This window comes from Narcine bancroftii, chromosome 2 (genome assembly GCF_036971445.1).
Source record: "Narcine bancroftii isolate sNarBan1 chromosome 2, sNarBan1.hap1, whole genome shotgun sequence".
NCBI classification, from domain to species: Eukaryota; Metazoa; Chordata; class Chondrichthyes; order Torpediniformes; family Narcinidae; genus Narcine; species Narcine bancroftii.
In genome coordinates, this window is record NC_091470.1 from 96468585 (window position 1) to 96474770 (window position 6186).

Genomic DNA, 6186 nt, shown 5'->3' on the forward strand with positions numbered 1-6186 from the left:
TGGATTATGAATGCCAGATTTCAAGAAATATATTGGGCAGTCCAGTTGAGATACATCACCTCTCTCTTTGAAGGAGGAGATGTACCCATCCTGGGTACAAATTGACCTGCACAGGGTAGGTGGGAAGGTAGTAGAGGACTTTATTTATAAATGGAATGCTAAATTGGTATCTGGTAAAACAGGCAGCAACTTGTGGTGAACTGCTGTATTCCTGATTACCTGGCTCCGCCTGGTAGAGAGCGATGTATCCACTCTTAATCAGGCAGGCCGCCCTGTTGCCTTTTTCTCCCGCACCCCCGAGGGCCCTGAAATCCAACACCGCTATAGAGAAGGAGGCTCAGGCGATGGTTGATATGGTGTGGCACTGGAGGCATTACCTGGCCAGCAGACATTTTACCCTGCTCACAGACCAACGGGTCGTGGTATTCATGTTTGACAATAAGCAGCAGGGTAAGATAACAATAAAATTTTGAGGTGGAGGATCAAGCTCTCCACCTACAATTATGACGTCCTGTATCGGCCGGGGAAGCTCAATGAGCCCTCATATGCCCTGTCACAAGGGACGTGCCAGAGCACAGGTGGATCGCTTCAAAGCACCCTACAATGACCTCTGCCACCCCAGTGTCACAAGATTTATTTCACTTTATCAAATCTCGGAATCTGCCACACTCCATCAGGGATGTCAGAGACATGACCAAGGACTGCAGGGTCTGTGCGGAGTGCAAGCTGCCCCTCTACCAACCGGACAGGGCGGACCTGATAAAATCCATGTGCCCCTTCAAGTGCCCGAGCATGGACTTCAAGGAGCCCCTCCATTCCACCAACCTCAACACATACTTCCTCATGGTTATCGACGAGTATTTGTGGTTTCCCTTTGCCATGTCGTGCCCTATCATGACTGCTATCACAGCCATTGGGGCCTGTTCAGGTACCCATCGGACATCCACAGTGGTCAGGTTCTCATTTATGAGTGATGAACTGCGCCAATTCCTGCTGGCCAGGGGTATCATCACCAGCAGGACCTTGAGTTACAACCCTTGGGGGATGGTCAGATAGAGAGAGAATGGCATGTGGAAGGCCATCCTCCTTGCCCTAAAGTCCAGGGGACTGCCTGTCCCTCACTGGCAGGACATCCTTCCAGAGATGCTCCATGCCACTCGACCTCTGCTATGCCACTAAATACTACCCCTCACGAAAGAATTTTCTCCTTTCCCAGGAAGTCAGGGACTATCCTACCCTCCTGGCTGACGTCTCCAGGACTGGCCCTGCTACAAAAACACACGAGGGGTCATAAAACCGACCCTCAGTTGAAAGGTTGAAAGGGTTCAGCGCTTCCATGTGAACCCCCGATAGGCATACATGGCCTACCCAGATGGGCGCGAGGAAACGGTCATAATCTGGGACATGCATGTGGGGGGCCCCCGAGGAGCACACCCACCAGGCAGCACACCCCACTCCTACGGACACTGCTGCACCCTCCCCCACCCCAGTCATTCCAGCCAAGCCGTTACACTCCCAGCAGGTCGAGAGTGCTGGAGGTCAGAGTTGAGACCTGATGATCTGGCTCCGCCCCGTCCTATGGCCCCTCCCTCTTTTGACTTTGTATAAAGCCTTCATCAACCTGAGCCTTCTCCAGAGAACCCGGGTCATGACACAGGATGAGGTCCTTGTCCATTGTAAATAGATCAGTGACCCAGCCTCTCGAGTTATTTACTGTGCGTCAGTACTAAAACAAATTATCCTCATTTGGAAGAAAGTTAACCAATATTTAGGAACCAAAGTGGGGGCTGTCCCCCAAAACACCCTGACTCCAAATAGATTAATACCATTGACAGTAGGTAACAAGATCCTGGACACCTGGTGTCATAATGGCATCAGGTGCGTAGAAGACTGTTATGAGCAGGGCAACTAATATCATTTGAACAACTCAGGCAGAGTATGATTTAATCAAATAAGATGTTCCACTGCTACCAGATAAGATCTTTCTTGCAGGATAAATTAGTTCCAACTATAGCCCTACCAGCATGCAGTGACATAGAGACCCTGATTCGAAGGGGAAATACACGGAAGTTAATCTCGGTAATTATTTCTTGTTCCAAGCGGGAAGACCTAAACCAGGCCTTCATAAATTAAGGCAGAGGTGGAAGTTGGACCTAGGAATAACAATTTATGAGTGGTGCTGGTCCGACTTATGTCAGATTAGCATAACTGCAATCATTAATGTGCAATACAGGCTGATGCAATACAACTTTCTACACCAACTGTACCTGACGCTGCAAAAATTGAACCTATCTAAACCAGAATTGTCAGACCAATGCTTTAGATGTGGCATTGAGACAGGAACCTTTGTATACGCACCCAGACCCATCTGGGTGGAACTAGGACAAGTCCTAGAAAAAAAAATCAAAGGTAAAGAATTGTTCCTGTTGGAAAACAAAATGGACATAAGACTCAAGATGAATCTGTCCACATTTAAAATTAAATTTGTAATGATCACATTGGCAGTGGCCAGGAAGTGCATAGTGGTCAACAGTGAAAGTCTCCTCACTGCCAATGTCAAGAACGAAGGTGGAACTGATGACTCTCATGACCCTGTAAAGCCCCACGTAGGGTCATTGAAGGGGTGGCTAGTGTTCGCCCCTTCTCATGAATACATATTGACAAGTCTTTAAGTCCCTAGGGACGTTATGTTTGGGTTGGCCGTGAAGTGGGGGTACCCTCTGAGGGTCGCTGAAGTCCTTGTCTGTGAGCAATGTATATCTTTGGGCAGCTGCTCCAGGAAGATCTGCTCGAAGAGCAGATAAGGCTTTGGGCCCTCGGTTAACGCGAGCATCTCGCTCATTAGGGCTTGTCCCTCAGTCCATCTGTATGCAGAAATTGGGCAGCGCGCTCACACCGGGAAAGCCTGAAGGTGCGGGTTACTAGCTCTTTGCGGGCCGGGTACTTGCCTTGCCCCAGAGGCTGCCGTAGGAAATCTATGACCCTTGCTGCTGTGTCCTGATTGAAGGTGCTACATTGTAGAGGTCGTACGTGTCAACAGCAGCGATGTGGTGAGACTGGAACAGAGCCTCGGCCTGCTTGAACTACACGTGCAGCTGCGACACCCAGAACATCGGGAGCCTGAGGAAGACCGTGTGGATGGTCGCTGGCTCCACTTGGTCCATCATCTTCAGGTCCAACTGGTGTTGGGCCTGTTGGGGTCACCAATGTAGCGTTTGCGCTACAACGAGTGTGGAAGGAAGACACACACACGAGGAGTCGAAATTGGAGACTGATTTATTGCACTGGCAGCTCTGCTTATATGGGCCCCTGGTGCTGATGTCAGGGCCCCGCGTAATCAGAGCACCGTCTTGAGTTGGCCGGCATTCCTGTCAGAGTTTCTCATCTTCTCGCCATGCAGAGGTCACCCAGGGCGATGGCCAGTGTCACCCCCCCAGGTCAGCGCGGTCGCCGTATTTGTCAGCCATTTTGCGAGCTGGTTTGCGTCTCCGTGATCGAATATTTAGTTGGGAGTCGGACTTCCTGGCTACCGCCAAGGTGACCATCACAAACTGAATTTGGTATCTGGACACTTTTACCTCGCACTGCCTTGCCTGAAAGCAATGTATCCCGATCCACGAATTCTAGATCCTTTCTCATTTCCTGAAAATTGGCATTTATTTAGAATCTCAACCCAAGGCCCAGACCAATCCTTCTCCATAATTAACTTGAAACTAAAGGCATTATGATCACTGGATCCAAAACATTCCCCGACACGTACTTCGGTCACCCATCCTGACTCATAGGAGATCCCATATTGCACTCTCTCTAGTTGGTACCTCTATATATTGATTAGAAAACTTTACTGAACACATTTGACCAACTCCAAGCCCTTTTACAGAATGGGAGCCCCAGCTAATATGTGGAAAATTAAAATCCCTGCAGCTGTCTTTCTTGTTCTCACAAATCTTCTTAATGTTGGGCACAATATTAGATGGCTGTATCCTTATACCAGGAGCAGCATTGAGCGGTTTCTGTACTTCGATCCATGAGTCATAATATTGGACGCGTGCAATATTGGTAAAATACGGCCAGCGCCTTTGCACCAGAAGAATTCAGATTCTCCTTGGTTGAAAGTGATGCGCAGGCCTGATGTCTACGCTGCTGACGTCAGGCCTCATGATGCCTTTTTTAATTCTTGGGGTGGAGTGTAAAGTTTACTGCTGTTCCAGAAACAAATTGAATTAAGGACAGAAGAAATAAGTAAATTAAACAGGCATCAGAACAAAAGAGCAGGAGCCGGCCATCTAGCCCCTTATTACTCCCTGTCGCTCCTTTCCACGTATCCCAGTTTGGGAAACCCTACTCCACAGATTTGCTCCTCCAATTTGCATTGAGTTTTGCTGAGTCTTTAACGCAGACTGGTCATACCTTTCCTGTTTCACAGTTCTGCTTGGAACCTGCTTTCTCCACCCCTCGCTCACAGCTTGACCCCACGGTCCAAAGTCGAGATCCAAAATTGTTGTCCTTTGTAGAGTTGCAATATGACCTTTCAACTTTTGAACTCAATCCCCCTATTAATGAAGCCCAGCATCCCTTAGGCCTTCTTAGCTATCCTATCAACCTACACGGCGACCTTGTATGTATGATTTTGGACCCGAAGGTTCTTCCACACTGTTAAGCATTTGACCATTAACCCTTATTCTCAGCCTTCTGGTTTGACTTTCCAAGATGCATCACCTCACACTTATCTGGATTGAACTGCATCAGCCACTTTTCCACCCACCTCTGCATCCTGTCTCTATACTCTTGTAAACTACAACAACCTTCAGCAATATCCACAACTCCTCCAATCTTCATACCATCTGCAAAAGTACTGACTCATCCTTCCGCCTCTTCATCTAGGTCATTTATAAAAATCACAAAGAGTAGGGATCCCAGAACAGATCCCTGCAGTACTCCACTGGTCACTGACCTCCAGCCAGAATACTTTCCGCCCACTGCCACTCTCTTCTTTCGACAGACAAGCCAATTCTGAATCCACACAGCCAAGGTTCCATGGACCCCCGCCTCATGACTTTCTGAATGAGTCTCTCATGGGGGACCTTGTCAAAAGCCTTACTAAAATCCATTTAGACCACATCTACCGCCCTACCCTCTGCAAAGGTTAAAACCTTGTTTTTTTGATCTTAGTTAATTTTATGACTATCCCTTTAAGTAAGATTGTTGTTCATAGTGTTACCATATGATGTCATATGTCGTAATATCTGGCCGTACGGGGAGCTTGCTTTCATTCTTTGAAGAACCATGGAGGAGATGTAAGCATCGAAATACTTAGAATTCGTCTTATCTCATCATTTTATTTCATTTTAATCATCTTAATTTTGGTTTAACTTTATAAAGAAGAATATTGTTATCATTATACAGTATGCTTTATTTACTCAAGTTATGAAACTCTCAATGCGAAGTTATGCAAAATGTTTCATCATTAAAGGGATTAATAAGATAGTAATTTGGAATATCGTTGCTTATGTTTCTATGAAGATAACATGTTTTGAAATTGGGAAATACAGGAGATTGGAAAGTGTCATCCACACCCTCATGAATTCATTTTGTTGACAATGACATTTCATTGTCATTGACTCTTCCTCCACAGACACTCTCTGGCCTGCTGAGCATTTCCAGCACCGTATGCTTTTGTATTCGATCTCCAGCGTCGGCAATTTTTCACCCACACCCGTAATAGTTGCGGCCTTATTGTGCTCTGGCCATAGGTATAAATGGAGATTAGATGCAGATACTGGAATTTTTATGTCATAATTCACCAACATTGCATGATGGATTGCATTGCCATCCGTACAAAAGGTGCCCGTCCACTAGTTCAGAATGGTTAGTTTGGGATGTGAGTCAGTCTCGACACACATTTTGTTCCTGAAACTCATTCCTGATGATTCACAACTTTGTGGATGGTGGTGGCCAGTGTCTCCCAGTAGCGCTGTTAGCAGAGGACGGCCACAGACTCCCAGGAGCGCTGTTGGCGGAGGACGGCCACAGACTCCCAGGAGCGCTGTTAGCGGAGAACGGCCACAGACTCCCAGTAGCGCTGTTGACGGAGGACGGCCACAGACTCCCAGGAGCGCTGTTGGCGGAGGACGGCCACAGACTCCCAGGAGCGCTGTTGGCGGAGGACGGCCACAGACTCCCAGG